Raw genomic sequence first — 18,149 nt, 5'->3', positions numbered from 1 at the left:
AATCTGTAATTTAAAATATCTTTGAGAAAGGTGAACTGTATGTGGTTCAAGGGGTGAAACGTAGTGGTCTTGACCAGACCACCGCACATCGAGGTGTGAGCGCTCCACATAACAGTTAACCCAAGCAGGACCAGGTCTCTGCTGTGCTGCACTGTGCTGCATGTACAGCATGACCTTCAGGCTGTGCTGTGCTGCACAAATCCCTTCGACACAGGATAAACTCAGCCAGCTCATTGCAACACAGGAGGCTGCAGGCAGCTCCCACTCAGCACCTGCAGTTATGCCACCTCTGTGGCCTTGCCTTTATCTGAAAGTGCAGCAAGAAGTTCTCATGCAAGCACCCTTTATGAACAGAGTTGTTTTCCTGTAAGAAAATTATATAAGAGCTCAAAGGACCAGAAAAGGGGAACTTTCGCCACAGAAGGCATCTACACAGCATGCGGTGGGAAAATCCATCTGGGGTCCATCCGACCCTGCACAAACACAGGATGCCCAGCATCTGATGGGACAGAAGATTTACTTGCTATCCGTATTCCTCTTTTTTGTCTAGCTTATTAAAACAGCTACTTTGCTAAGCCATTTGTTGTTGGGCCTTTCTTAATGAGATCCAGAAACTACCCTGCATCATCTCTCTCTCAGCTCACTGCCTTCCCTGGTGCAGAACAGAAGCCTACTTAAAAAACGTAGATTTCTGTCTGATCAAGCATGGAACTGGTTTATATCTTTACTGTTTTCCACTGATTCCTCCACAAACTTAGGTCCATAGAAAAAGTCAAGACAGAGATTCAGTTCTGCTTAGGCTCCCATTATTCAAAAACCATCAAATCTAGGGAATGACATAAAAATTTTACATTAAACATTTTCAGAAATATAGGTGATCAGTATGAAAAAATCACACTCACTCACCTGCAAATAGAAGAGGAAGGATATCTATAGGTCTTTAAAGGTGAACTAAGTTGGCAGCCATTTCAGATACAGCTGAGCCGGCTGCACTGCTCCTCTACCACAGGTATTGAACTTCTCAGATATGAGGAGCTGACTGCTGCTCCAGATATTGACTCCTCCTCAGATATCTCCTCATTGCTCTTTAACATATGGATCAAAAAGACCTGATAAACAGTTAATGAAGGCTGCTTTGGCTAATCCAGTTCATTACAATTGAAACGTATTAGGAAATTATATTTCCCTGCTCCAAAAGCAAGTTAGTTACATATGGAGTAACTCCTCACACAGGGTTATGGTGGGAAGTATCAATGGGGGCCAGCTCAGACTCATACACAGGTTACAGACCCGTATTCTCAGACACATGCTCATCCCAGCTAAGGTTAATCATTTCATCAAGCCACCTACGTCAGGAGCACCATTGCTCCAGGTTTCTTCTGCAGGCAGTGCAGTAAAAAAGTATCTCCAGATGGTGTTATCTTACCAAAGATCTGAATTGCCTTTTTGGATATAATATATTTCTCTCTTGACTATAGCAGGAATCAAGGGCATATAGGCTCCTCATTTATATGCACTAAATATAAAGATAAACTTTTAAAGATAAACTGCTTAAAGATAGCTGAGTGAATCTGATCACATGGAGCAGATCCCACTCTACAAGGTATGTAGGATTAAAATTCCAGAGCTCTGAGCAATCAGCATCATCCTTCCTCTCTGGCCTTTTTAGGAGCAATTCTGTCAATTGGCTTTTATGCACAGGTCATGCTGAGCCTTTCTCACGGAAACAGTGTTTCAATCCTTCAGAAGTATCTTGTCACAGTTATCCACTGCCCCTGTGCAGCATCACACGATGGTGCTTGCGATAATTGCTAAACAGCTAGTTACATGGAGAACATTTTTAGGAATGTCTGGCTTCCCAGTCTCATTTCAGTGTCTTTTATTTCAGTAATTATTCCTCTATGTTAGAACAAACAATTAGAATTTTGGAACATTATGTGTTTCTACACCTACTGGAAGTTTAAAAAATAAGAATAATTAACAACAATAAACAGTAAGTATGTTTGGTTATAAAAAGCTGGATATGCCCATTTTTGTGAATCTCTTGAAGAACAAGGCAATATGTTAGGAGCTCGAGATCTGGGACACTGCTGCTTTTGTGCTGCAGTATCTCAGGCTCCTAGCTTAGTGCTCTATTCTAATACTAGGCAGCTTCATCATCCCTGTTGAAATCAACAATGAAATATGTACCCTTTTTTTTGTTACCTTCAAAATCAAAAGCAGAGATAGTTTAATTTTGATCATGTTCCAACAGCGCTCACATAAAACATATGCATCACAGCGCACCCAGATTTCTTCATCTCATTCACTCTTCTCTTCAAGCAGCCTGTCCAAGAGACTGATGGAAGGGCTGTGCTGTTAAGTTTATCTCCGTTTGGCTGCCTGCCTGGTTGGCTGGGAAGGAATCTCAGGTTCCCTCACAGCTCCTCAAAAGTGTGATCTCGCAGACCTCCCTGTCTCCAGTCCTGATATTTGGGCTGCTTCAGGAGGGGGCACCACCACTGCCCATGGAACTGAGGCGGCAGGTGTGTGAACTGCCCTGTAATCGGGGTTAAACTCCCTTTTTTCTAGTGAGTTTTGGGATTTGAGGTTTGTTCTCCAAATAGCAACTAAAATAAATGTTTAATCATTAAAAGACTTCTTAAAAAAGAATTAGCTCTCTACTCGCTCTTCTAGGTCTTATTATAGAATGTGGTTTTTAGAGGGTGGAAAACAGCTTTGGCTAAATCCTAAGTTTCATTTAGGATATGATACTCAGTGCTCTGCTGTTTTCCCCTCCCTGATGCATCATTTTCCTCCCAGCTTATTCTTTTTCTTTCCTATTCTTTTTCTTTCTGATTCCTGCCTAATAGCCTGGCTCAGGCTGTTGAATCAATTCTATTTCTTCTATTACTGCTAGGAATGTATGACTAGAAGAACAAACAAAAAGCAATGATTTAAATAGATTGACACTGGAAGAAGTTTTTCAGGCCTCAGACTGGCTGCTAAGACCTTAAGCTGTGTCAGTAATATTCATCAGTAAGGTTCAAATAAAATAATACCATTTCCATTTTCTGTCTCTGATACTGTTCTTCCTGGCATTTTATTTAAGATCATCCTGCTTTCTTTTAGAGGGAAGTTCAACAATAGATTGAGATTGTCTAACCTGGCTTTATCTTCATCCCAAGAAAATGAGGGTCATTATGAAATGAAAACTACCAGATAAAAGAAGCACTTTTTCCTGCTGAAGGGAAAGAAAATAATGGATACAATTAACAAATCAAGCTTTGTTCACCTCTTTTAATTACAAATACTTAACCTGTTTTGTTTCCTTTCCCCTCCTCACCCCCCAATATTTAATGAAATATTTAAAGAATGTGCAACTGGTAGCTGTTACAGTGAAAGTTTCCACCAGTGTCTTAACATGATATCCCAAACTCAATCTTACATTTTAATACTGTAACAATGAGTAACGATGTTATTAATCTCTTATCTCAAAAATCTCTTTTATGAACACAACAGGAATAAAAGAGTTCCTCAAATCCTCTGAGTAGGCACGCAAAAAAAAAGATCACAGCTGAGTGCTTTCAGTGGTACTTAAAACTATAAATAATCTATTATAGTATCTGTGGACATGGAAGGAAAAGCAAGTATTTAAGGTGAGGTCACAGAATGGAACTTGGTTCAACAAGGGCTACAAAATGTTATCTTTTGCCCTGTCACATGTTACCAAAATTTGATACTGATTTTAAATAGAGCTTCAGTAGGATTAAATGTAATACATGAAGTATCAGTGAAAAAAATCTAACATCAGACAGGCTTTGACGAGGAACTGTTGCATGTAAATTAATGGCATAATTAGCTAAATGATCAAACTCTGAGATCTCACAGAACTCCTTATGAGAAATGAATATTTTCTACATCACTAAGAGATTAGATTGACCTTGTCTCAAGCTTTTACAATTTCATACTATTTCAGTACATAATTAACTGGAGAAAAAATATTAATGAGAGTCATGTTTGTGACTAATATCAGTATGGCTGTGTAAAATTTCACTTATAATCTATGAGCCTTGGGAATAATAAAGTATTAAAAATGAATATTTTACAATATAACAAGATGGAGAGTTACACATCTGTGCCAGCTCAGAAGCTTTAAAAACACATTATTTTTTTCTAATAAATGTCACATTGATATTTCATGGTTCCTATGGAGTATATGGTTTATGGAGAGCAGCTTAAGTGAATTTGCATTGCCATGGTACCCATCGCAGAACCAACACAGTGCAACACAGAGTTTAATCTCATTTGCGGGAACTGCACAGGAGAAGACTTTTAGGCAGCTTTAATGGTAGCTTAGTTCTAAAGCTACACAAATCAGTGGGATTTAGTGACACTTCTAGAACCATGAGAACAGAATTTTATAAAATCAGAACTTTAAACCATGAATAATTCTCTCATGTAATGGCCTGGTTTATTTTTATCCATTTTGCTCTCCCCTTGTCCACAGCAATCAGGCTGGTCAAGCATGATTTATCTTCGGTAAATCCATGCTGCCTGTTCTCAGTCACCTTCTTCTCCATCAACTGACCAACAATGGATTCCAAGAGGATTTTCTCTATGATATTCTGAGGGACTAACTTTCAGGCCAACATTTTTCTGGAGCATCCTTCTGTCCTTTTGTGAAGATGGCTACAACATTTGCATTTCTCCACACTGGGGTCCTCCCCTAGTCTTCACAACCCTTAAAAGATGGTAGAGAATGGCTTTTCAAGGACATTGCCAGTTGTCTCAGCATCCTCAGGGGCAGCCCATCAGGTTCTATGAACTTGAATGGATCAAGTTCTCTCACATAATCCCTGGCTCAGTCCTTATCCTCTTCTTCTCCTCCTTGAACCATGCCTTCAAGCACAGAGGCCTGGGAGACTGAAACAGTGAAGGCTAAGACTAAGAAGGCCTTATCTGTGTCTGCTGTAACCAAAATACTTACCCCATTCAGCAAAGGACTCACATTTCCCTTGTTCAGCCCTTACGGTCTTAAGTAGGAATTTACCACCATCATATGCCAGTAAGATTTGCATACAACTGGCTAAATGAGCATAGCCACATGTGTCGTGTTCAACAGTGAATGCAGAAAAATAGACATTTTATGGTGCAAAACAACTCATACACCAATACTACCTAAAAGTGTCTGTTTCTTTCCATTCCCTTTAAAACTCCATCTCACCCCATTCCCTAAGGTGACTAGTTGGTGACTATTGAAACTTGCGATCAGCCCTCTTAAAAAAAGAGTGGTCAAGGAGGAAAAGAAGCAGTATACAGCAGACAGACTGTCTGAAAATAAGCTAAGAGTAAAGAGAAAATTAGAACACCAATAAGCAAATGTCACTCTGAACAAGCTTATGAACTGCCGTAAAGCCCTGTGTATGCCCTGCAACAGAACTGGAAGCTGAAGTGGCTCCTTTCTTTCCACACGCTCAGCCTGGTTACTTGTGAAGACAAACACCATCGCTCTGAACGTCCCCCCCTTCTGTCTTCTTCCCCCAGCTTTATATACTGAGCATGATGTCATATGGTATGTGTCATGGTTTAACCCCAGCCAGCAACAAAGCACCTCACAGCCACTCACTCACTCCCACCCCCCACCCAGTGGGATGGGCAGAAAATCCAGAAAAGAAGTAAAACTTGTGGGTTGAGATAAGAACGGTTTAATAGAACAGAAAAGAAGAAACTAATCATGATAATGATAACACTAATAAAATGACAACAGTAATAACAAAAGGATTGGAATATACAAGTGATGCACAATGCAATTGCTTACCACTCACCGATCGATGCCCAGTTAGTCACTGAGCGGCAATCCCCCCACCCCCACTCTCCCCAGTTTAGATACTGGGCATGACGTCACATGGTATGGAATACCCCGTTGGCCAGTTTGGGTCAGGTGCCCTGGCTGTGTCCCCTCCCAACTTCTTGTGCCCCTCCAGCCTTCTTGCTGGCTGGGCATGAGAAGCTGAAAAATCCTTGACTTTAGACTAAACACTACTTAGCAACAACTGAAAACATCAGTGTTATCAACATTCTTCTCATACTGAACTCAAAACATAGCACTGTACCAGCTACTAGGAAGACAGTTAACTCTATCCCAGCTGAAACCAGGACAGTATGGAATACCCCTTGGGTCAGTCGGGGTCAGCTGTCCCGGCTGTGTCCCCTCCCAACTCCTTGTGCCCCCCCAGCCTCCTCGCTGGTGGGGTGGGGGGAGAAGCAGAAAAGCCCTTGGCTCTGTGTGAGCACTGCTCAGCAGTAACGAAAACATCCCTGTGTTATCAATATGATGATGAAGTGCAGTAGTTCAAAAAGGCCTTTTATTTAAAGTGATGTAGAGAACAAAAGACCCCAGATCATCTCTGCTCTACTGCAAGTTAAAGGAACCTCAGTCTGTAAAACTACTTGATAGTAATGAAGCTACGTGATGTATGCTAACTTCAGTTTGGCCTAGCAAACTCTAGGTTCACACAAAGAAAAGATTTCTTTATAAATGAGGTCAGGAAGCCCTCAAAGACCAAACGCTGATTCTTCAGCTTTGTTACTAATGTTATGCATAGAAGCAGCCTCATAATCCAATTGGAAATGAAAGGCAGGAAGACGTAGTCCATAATATTTCACAGAATCAGTCTTCTTTCCATCCTTTTGCTATTATGAGAAGAGTTTCTTGCTGCATACCATCTGCCAGCTGTATGAACAAAAGTAATTGCACACACAGATACAATTCAACGATAGCAACAAAACCTAGAACAGAAGAAATATGTCAATAAACATGTAAAACTTTATAATAGATCATTTTTAGGCTCTTTCCTCACAAATTATGCATAATAAGGCATATGACTTTTCCAGTTATCCAAATTGTTTAATTTCTGTTCTTTCCAAGTTGTTTGTTTATGTTGTAAGATATTAAATAATTCCAAGGGAAGTTAATTTGATACTTCATTTAACTCATAAAACTAATTCATATAAATGAGGATCAGACTTCATTCACTCATAGAAGTTAACATGTACACTGAAAAGTGAAATGAAAACAATAATCTTATTAGTATTTCTTTACAATAACAATAATCTTATTAGTATTTCTTTACAGATGATTCAATATGCTGTGCATTTCCTATCAACTTTTATTATGCTCTGAAGTGTCCTGAGAACATTGTATGTCTAGCAGAGTTTTTTTAATCAGGCAGCACTTCTTTGCAACAGCCCTAATGGTAATTTGCAAATTTCCATTAGGATTCTTCTTTGAATTGGTGGAGTATACATACCTAATGCCTTCTTCAGCACACTTTGGTTTCTTTTTGATAGAATTGAATCAAGTCATTGTTATGATCAAGATATTAAATACTTGGAAACACATTTATTTCATACGTGAAGAAGCCAGTGTTCCGTTTACTTGAATAGACTTGCACCAACCAAAGGCAATAGTAAATTTGCATTTTTCTTTTCCTCCAGGTTTCTAATTAATTTTATGTATGCAGTTGTCATTTCTCTGGTAGTTAAAAATCCTCTTTCAGGCTCTTCCATGATGAAGTCGCTGCTGATGTGAATTTATAAAAGATATGTGCTTATCCAGCCTCAGGCATGATCTGCTGGCATTTGGGGAAGTGTTTACACTGTACAGATCCAGGCATCTGCAGGGTGCATACAGCAGAAACAGCCTCTATAGGATTTTTGCATTGCCAGTTGGGAGAAATGGGTTCCTCCAGGAAGAAATTCAGAGGGTATATGAGTTTCTTGTGTATCATAGAGACATTAATGAGAGGTGCAAGGTTATCTAGCAGTTGGGTAGTTTTGGACTCCCATTCTTATCTGTCCCTTTCTCACGGTTCATGATATAGCCTTGCACTCAAAAGCTATTGCTTATGGCAGAATTCAGAAGCATATTTTCTGCTTACAGTGTGGTATCAAGAAAAAAAACCACCAATGTGCTGTAAGTGTGAGGAACTACTGGAAGTTTTAAGTCTGATACTGCCTGAGTTAGGAACCAGTATGCAGCACTTCAAAGCTGTGATCCCAAGCTTTTTGTTGGTGTATACAGGAATAATCTCTGGCCTTAGGGGTCCTTAAGCAGAGCAAAGTGCTGAGAGGAAAGTATCTGATAAATCAGGACAATGTAGTTTTAAGTTCTGGTATCTCATTACCTGTCATGGCTCTTAGAATTCAAGCCAGGCCTGGGGAGCTGAAAGGTATCAGATCTCAAAACTAATCCTGTTTTCTTGTCTTCATTCTGTATCAGTAAGTGTTGCCTTCTGCTGCTGCTATTACAGTAAGTAAATTAAATAGGTTTTTCCTTCCTGCCACTGATAAGCAGAGGCCTGGGGTGTGGACTTGGAGGGTGCAGTGAGTCCCAGTCTTTGGTAGAAACTATGGAAAAGAGAAAAGTATGTGCATACAACAGAGTACCTTCTCTATTAGCACACTAACAAGATGTCTCGGGTACAGCAGAGCTTTGCAGTTTATTTCTGTGCCCATGTGCTCCTTGTGCCTCTGAAAATCTTTAGTCAAGTTGCTTTCAGCCCAAAAGCTATGTATTCCGGTTTTGTCACCTCTGTCAGTATTGCTTGCTTTGTTCAGTCACTCACCTTGGGAGGTCTTCTGCCACCAAGATGACGAAGATGAGTTGATTCATTGCCCTGTCTCTGGTCCAGATGGAGTTGGTACTCAAAGACGTCAGATTGTTTTTCTTCTACTATCCTTATATTGTTGTTTTTAATTCCCTTGTTCATGGTGACATAGCTCTTCTACTATTTTTGTTTAATTACAGTCACAGAACACTGCATTCTCACTGTAACTGTTAATTAACAAATCTGACTATTTAACAGATGAAAAGTGTCTATTTAAAGTCCTACTGACTTCTCTTTTTCTGCTTTTTTCACTTTTCCTTAAAAGTGTGACAAAACCCTCCCCTCCATATAAGCCTTTATGGCTGGCTAAAATCAATGTCAAACTGATTTAATTCACAATCCTAGTTAGATACCTAATTAATTGATGTTAGCATTCTTTAGTACCTCATGTTTATCATATCAAAATATTGCATCCTGAGAAGCTAAACACTATTACATTAAGGTAGTAATATTAAGGCATAAATTCTTACAAACATTGAGACTTCAGAAACAAGAAACAAACCCAAACCCTCTTCTTTTTGTCCAGAATGAGTTAACAGGAGCAGCAGCTGTGTTAGCTTCCCCTACTGCCCGCAAATGTGATTACACCTGAGTCAGAAGGACCATGCTTCAAGGAAATAAGATAGTTTAAGCTCTCTGCTGAAAACTACAACTAAAGTGCAAAATATTAGAAACAGTGAGGTAAAACAACATACACCTTAAAAATGTGCTCAGGATAACAGCTGCCTCCCAATTACCCTTCACCCTGAATTTGAAAATAATCACATAGTTTTCTTGAAGCCCACTGTATTTTTGCAGAATTTTCTCTCATTATTTCACCACTGGAGGTTTCAGTTACAACGTCATGAATGACTGGTTTTCTGAATCTGAACTTTGATATTTTTTATGTCAATGTACTTTCAGTCAACCTTGAAGAGTTGGGGAGCTGTGTCACCACTAAATACAATCCCAGAACTACACAACATGACAAATTGTTCCATTTGCACTGTGACCATAACACTACAAATTTTCTTTAAAAATGAAATATACAGAAAATGTAATCTAGAGTCTTTGACAACTGATCCTCTAAAAGAAACACATAAAGAGGAAAAAAAGTGATCTCATGTTAAGGTCCCCTTACAAAAGAAATTATGGGTTCCATGTTGCACGCTTAATTTTAGGTACTTTGAAGTGCTTAAGTTAACCCTTCTGGCTAGAGGATTAAGTTCTAGCCCTCATAAACTTGAAAGGAAGATCTGCCTTCCTCCTAGGACTTCCAAACAGTGAGGCATATCTCACCTACTTTAGATGGCTGCAACTGAGATAGTCGAGTAAATGAGAGAGGAAGGCACTTTATCAGACTGATATCAAAAATTTGGTTTAGAATAAAATTATTCACACTGTCACACAGTCATTTATTTATCATCGACTATAAAGATATCCTTGAATAATTTATTCTTATGTAAATGCCTGCAGTGTACATATACCTATTTGGAAAGATGGATCTGATCCGGACTCTCAACTGGACTTCAATATCTAAAATGGGACAATCATTTTCTATATAAAAACAAAATAAGTAAAAGCCTCACTGAGATAGTCTAGGAGGAAGACTGAGCAGCTGGGTAGCAGAAGAGTTTAGTTCAAGTCTTTGCTGCAGTTAATTTTTACTTTTTTATGTAAAATGAAATACCCATAGAAAAAGAGACTGGAAAAAAATCTCATTGCACAAAACTACTTACCTGGTAGCTAATTAAGACCCTTGTGAAGATTTGTGCAGGAGAAAGAAGCAAGCTTAAGTTCTTCGTTCAAATCAGACATTGCAGGGAGAAGGGCAAGATATTCACAGACAAGTCACCAGTACCTTCATCCCGGACTAACGGATGCCCACAACACACTTCATCACCATCAAAAATCACAGCCTGCTCTCTGTGTAAAGTAACATTCAGAAGTGGTGCAGTGAGAGCTCTGAGGCAACACCTCAGAGTCAGAGTCAAGAGCTGGGCTTCTGCTCTGTGTAAATTAATCCAGATTTATTTCTGTACGTGCACAGTGCCAGATGTTCACATGACCTGAGGGGGAAATTTTTTACTTAAACAGAGTGCCGGATCATATGTCATAAGGTATCATTCCTAGGCTCCAGCTGCTTTCCCAGAGGGGAAAAAAATCCTCCACAGGTCCTGCACCCGATCTACCGACCTAATGGAGATATCTCAGATAGCCTAGGTCAACTCAAGTGTCATTAGACATTTTTTCCTGTGTTCTACCCTATGACCTGACTTTCGGGAATCAAATCAAACCCTAGCAGTGGTGTCCATTAAAACACATAAATATAATTTTCCACATGTAGATATCAACATACATAGCAGGTGTTTAATTCTCTGTTATAGTCAATGTAGATCCAGTCAGTGGAGCCTAGGCAGTGATTCAACTTAAAATATTCAGCTTAATGATTGGCCAGTTTAGGTGCTTTTGATCTTAGTGGTTAGCAGCCCAAATGAGGGCACCTAATGAGTGGCTGCACTATGGAGAAAAGAGAGGAGGTCAGAAGCTGATAGAAGGAGACGCTGCCTCATTACTCATCTCTTCTGCCTCTAGAAAACAGCACTGAGCAAGAGTGATTTTAAAAGGTCTGTCAGGGGCTTAGGTAAGCCAGGAAGCCTATGATGCAGTAGTGGAAGTGGGTTTTAGCAGCCTTCTCGGGTTGGAGGAAGAAAAGAGTTGGAGTAGTTCAGGTGCAGCTGTTATCTATATTATTCCCTTGGTCTGACCTCCAAAAGTTTTCCTCCTCTAAACAAATCTGAAGAATCTTTTGTGTGTGTGTGTGTGTCCTCTTTTAGCAATCTTTCTGTTACCCTCTTGAGAATAGATTGTCTCATTCCCAGTTATTCTCACACCACCTTGAACAATACTGAGAGGAATAGTTTGTGTATGTTTTTTCATTTGTTTCCGATAAAAATAGTCCATGTAATCACACAGTCTTTGTGTATGTCTGTATATACCTCTGGCAATTTTTGAACCTGCTGTCTAATTTCAATCAAGACTAGAGCTCCCATTGAGCATCCCCTAAAAACAGTAAAGTGGGTAAAAGAGAAATCAGGAATTGAAAATTCATTAGTTTGCTCCCAATAATTCTTGATCCTGTTTCTAGAATACAATACTGAAAATCAAATATGTCATCTTGTCTTACTTCCAAAATTCTCTGTGAGGAAGGCTTTTAGACACAGGCACAGACAGCAGAAAAATTAGCATCATTTGATTTAGAGGTCAATTGACTGAGAGACATGAACCCACAGGAAATTATGTTACATTAATTTATAATTGAATGTGATTGCAGCTGAAGAGCATGTGATTGACGTTGTAATTTTAATGGCTGTAAACATTAATGTAAATAAACTAATAGTTTACATAAGAAGTAGGTATACAGGAAAGTTACAGTTTTAGGGAGTATTATTCATTGAATTCATTCAACAGTAGACATCCAATGTGTCTTGCAGTTCCAGTTTCCATTGATGTATTTACAGGCTTTTAAGGTGGACTTCTCCATTTCAGAACTGATTTCCTTAATATTTTCAAAGGCAGAAGAATTTCACACTTCTCTGAATGCCACTTGACTGCAAGTAAAAATGTTAACAGCTTGTGAGAGTGCTAATTAGAGCATCATAAAATTTATTGGGCTTCTTTGACACTAACTTAACCAGAAGATGAAACTCAATCTGTTATGAAAAGCTAGGGATTTTACTTCTATCTTCATGTCTGAGCAAGGAATCTTAAAAGTCAGAATTCAATTTTAGTTCATATAATGCCACTTTTTACATTACACGTCTTTTTATCGTATTCTTGTATACTTCCAGGTTCCAGATTCACTTATCACTGGCAGACATTTTAGGCTTGTACTGGAAAAGATAAATTCCTGTCCGCCTTTTCCTCTTTCAGCTCTTCTTGACACAAGGCACATAAGCCTACAAACATGTACCCACACCTAATTAATAAAATTAACACAAAACATCCACTGTGACAGACATAAGTATGTACAAAAATATCCATAGCAATGTGACCCAAACAATTATGACTTGGCTTTTGTAGCTGTATATACACATACAAATGGGGACATAACTTACTTGTTATTGCTTTTTGAACAGATGCTTCATTCATACATTTTCTGGTTTGGTTGTTGTATCTACAAGGCCTTAAAGAGAGGGTTAAAGATACAACAACTTTGCTTTCTCGGTGAGAAAGGTTTGAAGCTTGAATCAAGGAAGTAGCTATGCCTAAATTTTAGGTATCTAGTCAGAACTGGCTAAGAGTATTTCATATACTGTTGATGGAATTAGGTAAGATGTCACAAAGGTCTCAGGGAAGAGCTGCTGTCTTCTTCATTTCTGCCACTGAAGTTTGCAGGCAGGATCTTCCTGTGGAAGCCTTCACAGGTATCCACCTCTTCTCATTGGTCTTTATATGCACGTGTGGGGTCATACCTGGTGTGGTCACCTCCACGTGGCACAGGCACTCCCACAGACACCACCTGTTCTCTCAGGGCCAAAAATTCACACGCAGTTTCGATTCCCTGCTAGATAAACTGGGAGTCTGCCTTCCCCATCCAGACATGGCAGCAAGTGAATCTTTATGAAATGAAGTTGCTTGGAAAATAAAATTTTCGTGTTATATTTCAGAAACAGTTTTGCATATTAGGCTTCCTGTTTTGACATCTACAAGACATGGCTAAGGTACCCTAGGGTTCAGCTCACCGTAACTCCCACTGCTTTTGCCATATTTGGGGGTTTGAAAATCTGGCTAACTTTTCTTTAAGTTAAGAATTCCATTTAGGTCAATCTTTCTTAAATGGGGCCCAAGATCATTCTAAAAACCTGACAGCAATTGCTCATGTCAATTGCTTTGAAATCTGCATCTTAGTATCTGGAAACTATTAAAAGTTTATCTTGTTCTTCTTATCACTTACTTTCTCTAGGAAAAAGTTTGATGCTCGATTTCAGTCTACCTCACATAATTTTAACTGTTTGATGAAACAGCACTCCTGAGATAGGTAGATAAAAGCCCACATTCCCTGTGTAGCCAACAGAGCCAAATAAGTTCTTTAAAAATTATCTGTTATTTATCTGACTTTAAAAAATGAACAAAAATAAAAAAAGACAGTTTTGAAAATTTTGAGTAACCCACTATTTTAAACTGAAAAACATCATTATTTGCAGTTTTTTTCATCTACTTTGTATCAGGGTGGGAATTGGAAGTATCTTTGGAATATTTGCAGAGTTTCCTCCTGAATTATTCGGACTGTATTCAACTACACAGGGAAATTCTCAAAAGCAATTAGGAGCACTTTTAGAAGAAATTTTAAACATTTCCATTAATTTATCTAACAAGCTAGTAATTTGTTTATTTTTAATACACATGCATTGGAAGTGACAACAACAACTGGGTATTGTTTTAAATGTCAAATTGCTTAAATTTTGTATCAAACTAATCATTCATGTTTTAATGCTCAGAAGGCATAGTACATGTGTAGAGAGGCTGTTTTCTCAATACACATGAGTACCAAGACATTTACAGTTTCAATTTTATGATGTAAATCACCATGCTAATCTATATAACACAAAACCTAACCTGCATTTTGTAAACATTTTTGTTACTTTTCTTGATAACAGAAAGCATAAGTCCTTTTATGAAGAAACACTGAGTAAGAGTGTTATGAAAACATCACACAAACTTTGTTTCAATGACCACTTCTACTTACACATCAGATTTAAAAACTGAGCACTTTTCCTACAATACTGATTTTTCTTTAGATAGTATATGCATAATTTGATCTACTTGAATACTTCTTAAAATGCTTCTAGTGACACATCTGAAATAGAAACATGAAAAATATCCCTAAAAGCATTATCCATCACATAAGAAAAAGGATTGGTTTTGCTTCCACAAAAATCATGTGCTATTATCTCACCTGCACAGCAATACCAAGGAAAGCATTGCCTATGAAAATTGTGACTTGGGCCCTGAAAATGAAGAGATCTTTTTAGCAAAGATCAGTGTCTTTTTTAATTGGCCACTTACTTAATTTTTTCATGTTCATATTTTCAAGCTTTCTGCAAGAGCCAGAAAGGTGAAAATATGTCTTTATTTTAAGAAGACTTGAATATGAGGAAAAGATTGCAGGTGCTATGTCTTTAAGAACACCAAATATCCTGAATCTTGAATGCACAGAAATTGCATAAATTGAGCCATACAAATGCTTGAATCAGGGACTCCTGGGAAGACAGCATTCATGAGGTCTAACCAGGGCACATTTCATCAAAACTGACTATGCAAGAGAAAGTGTGAAATTGGCCAGATGTAAAGTGTTTCAAATACACAAAGCCAACAAAATGAATTCTCTCTAGCTCCTTCAGCTACTGCAGCTACACTATCTTCAGAATTGGCTGTGATTATAAAGTTATTCCCTATTTATTGATATGTTTAAAATATTTTTTAATATCTATCAATATCATTGGACTTCTATGCTTATACATTCCACTGTTATGCTGTCTATATGTTATAATAAACTATATTAAATGACATATCTGTATATTCATACACAAACATACAGTCTAAGGCAAGAATATACATTAATTAGGAAAATGAAGTCATTTGTAGAAACTTTCCATCTTCTCAATGGACTTGTGAGGGTTAAAATGCACTCACTATGTTATGAAAGAATGAATGCTTACTGTAGCAAGAAATAGTAGCATTATTGCATGCTATTTACACTACAAAGACATTGTTCCAGGAGTCATGTGCAAATGAGCTTTTAGCAGAAAGAAACTCAACTAGAAAAAGTGAAGTAGCATATGTGGCTTTTTGCTGACAATTATTTTTTTTTTTCTGGTCTCATAAGCATTATCCCCTTATCCCCAGTTGTCAGAGGCAACAGAAACACTTGCTCTTCAGCAGTGATAATAAACTCTCAGAACAAGATGTGAATCACACCTGAATTTCTTGGTTTATAAACTTATATACCAGTTTGTAAAGAGAAATTTTTTACATTGTTGTATTTTTGAAAGTTGTTTTAATCTTTTTTTGGCAGAACAAAAATTTCCTGCATCCTTGGAACAAGTTTTTCCCACACCATTGCAGACAGCTGATGTGGTCTTGGTCAGCATAATGCTCATTTTTACTTAAAAATATATTCTTTTCTGTCTATGAAAAGCAGTCCCATTATAGACCCAATTATCTGTTTTCCTTCTTGCATCAGTTCCTTTTGCTATATGGCTGTTGTCACAGAAATACATTTTATGACAAAGCACTTGCAATCTGGAACACTGCTGTTTTCATTGGTAAATGTAATCTGTTTTTAAATGCTGCAAGTATGAAAGTTTCCCACAGCAGTCCACATACGTCTCTACTCTAGGTGTGTAAATGGCCCTTGGAAAATACATTTACACTCACTTCCAGTAGTATAAAAGAGTTGTGGCATTGTTTGGCTTTGCATACATTAAAAGGAGGGAGAGCTTTTCTCCAAATTTCTGCAAGTTCTTCAAAATAAATCCATTATTTATGTAGATAATAAAGCTGTAATGGTATTATGTTAGCTTTGTGTGTACCCCTGAGCTCAAAAAGAGTGGTTTGGCATTCAAGTTATAATAAAAGCTCAAGGGTGGAGTACTAGACAAAACATGACCAATAGAATAAGTAATAAGGAACAGGCTACAAGACCAAAAAGCAATAGATGTTTTTCCCTTTTTATGATACTAAAATAAGGTGTGCACACACATGTGCATGCAGAGAGGATGCCAGAGTAATTAATTCTGCATGCCCAGTTCTGAAGTAGATGCCAGCCCATCTGTTTGATTTCTTATGATCTTATGTGCAGTCAAAGGATGTCCTCTCTTATGCTTGCAGTCATGGGAAGCTGCAATAGGCGTTCACAAAATCCTAGGCATGTTATAGCCCAAAGAGGTTTTATGCAGCTCTAAAGGTTGCATTTTTTTAATGACCAGTAGTCAACATTTGTGTATATGTTTGAAACATTTGGGGGTTATAGCTAGTACAACATAAACACTCATGACCCTTGCCCTAAGGTAATTGAATATTTCATTATACAGATATATTAGTCCATTGGAAAATATAAATATAGTCATGGTGTTTTGATAACTCCTAGTTATTAGAATCTATTAGTCACAGAAAATGATCATGTAAGACTGCAAACAATACATTTTCTAAACTGTGGCACTATTCATTCTTCTGTATTTCAACTGGACAATGTAAAACCTTCCTCCTTGCTGCTCCTACCCTAATGCTCTTGCATGTTCCTTAGACATATTGTCCCTTAATACTTTTAATTAGTATTCTAAGTACCTTGCAGCTGTAACAAAGTCAGCAGAGTGATGCAGTATTCTAGTTCCATGGTAAAGAACAGGGTTTATGTGTAACCATAGAGCAGATATTTCAGCATAAATCAAGTTTCATTTAAAAAAAAAAAAAAAAAGTAGAAGTCATCATTTAAGGATTTTCTTTGCTTAAAGAAAAACATTCCTGGGACCTTTTCATAACCATTACCATTGACAATATGTCTCTAACTTAATCTATGCACCAGACAATATTAGTCAAATTGTCCTTTTTTGCACTTGTATGATAACAAAGTGAGGATTAAGCAAAATGACCTGCTATCCTTAATCAGGTATTGCTTTCCTGAAGGAGCTAATCCACAAGGAAGGAAAAAAAAAGAAAAGAAAAAGAACCCAAACCCCACACATAGAACATGCTAGGTTATAATCTAATTAAGAAGGTATTTCCAATGCATTCCTATTGGCTCTGTCTTTGCATGTGGCTCTTCCTTTCATCATTGCAGAAACTGCAAGTATATGCCTGCCTGACTACCTTGCTTCATCCTTCCTCAAGCACATAAAAAAGATAGTTGATTCACTGACATTTAAAAAAAAAAAAAAAAAGTCATTTATAACATCTAGTTGAATGTCTTCATCAATACTTGGAAAAAAATGTAAAATCTAAAATCTGGAAGAAAAATCCCTGTATTTTATTTCCAGCCATGATAGTTCTTGTAAACTGCAAGTATGTTCAAGCCAACAAATAACTACTTTTGGCTCTCTCCAAACTGTGCAGCTACAGTTACCTAAAAAAGCATTTTGGAAGTCTTAGTTAAGCTAGGTTATTCTGTGACCTGTACTCAGTCAGACAGGAAGTTGAGCTGAGCATATTGAAATTCCATGTGAATCATAAGTACACACAAGACTAACAATGACAAGATCTAGACACCTGATGATTGGATCTGTGATCTGCGGACAAAAGATTTTACGGAAGGTCAATATGTTATTCTTATTATCACAAGCATCTGGTTAATGTCTAGTGATAAGCTCATCTTCATAACTTTTAGACATCATATTAGTATTTAAAAGTGGTATGTTTTTAATCAGGAGGTGTAACTTGCTCTCACTTAGGGCTTAAAATCTTAAATAATTTTACTTGAATGCACTTTATGATAATCTAATAGGAGTACCAGCAGAGCAT

Source organism: Aquila chrysaetos, chromosome 15, assembly GCF_900496995.4.
Source record: "Aquila chrysaetos chrysaetos chromosome 15, bAquChr1.4, whole genome shotgun sequence".
Classification (NCBI taxonomy): Eukaryota; Metazoa; Chordata; class Aves; order Accipitriformes; family Accipitridae; genus Aquila; species Aquila chrysaetos.
Note: the sequence above shows the minus strand (reverse complement) of the source record.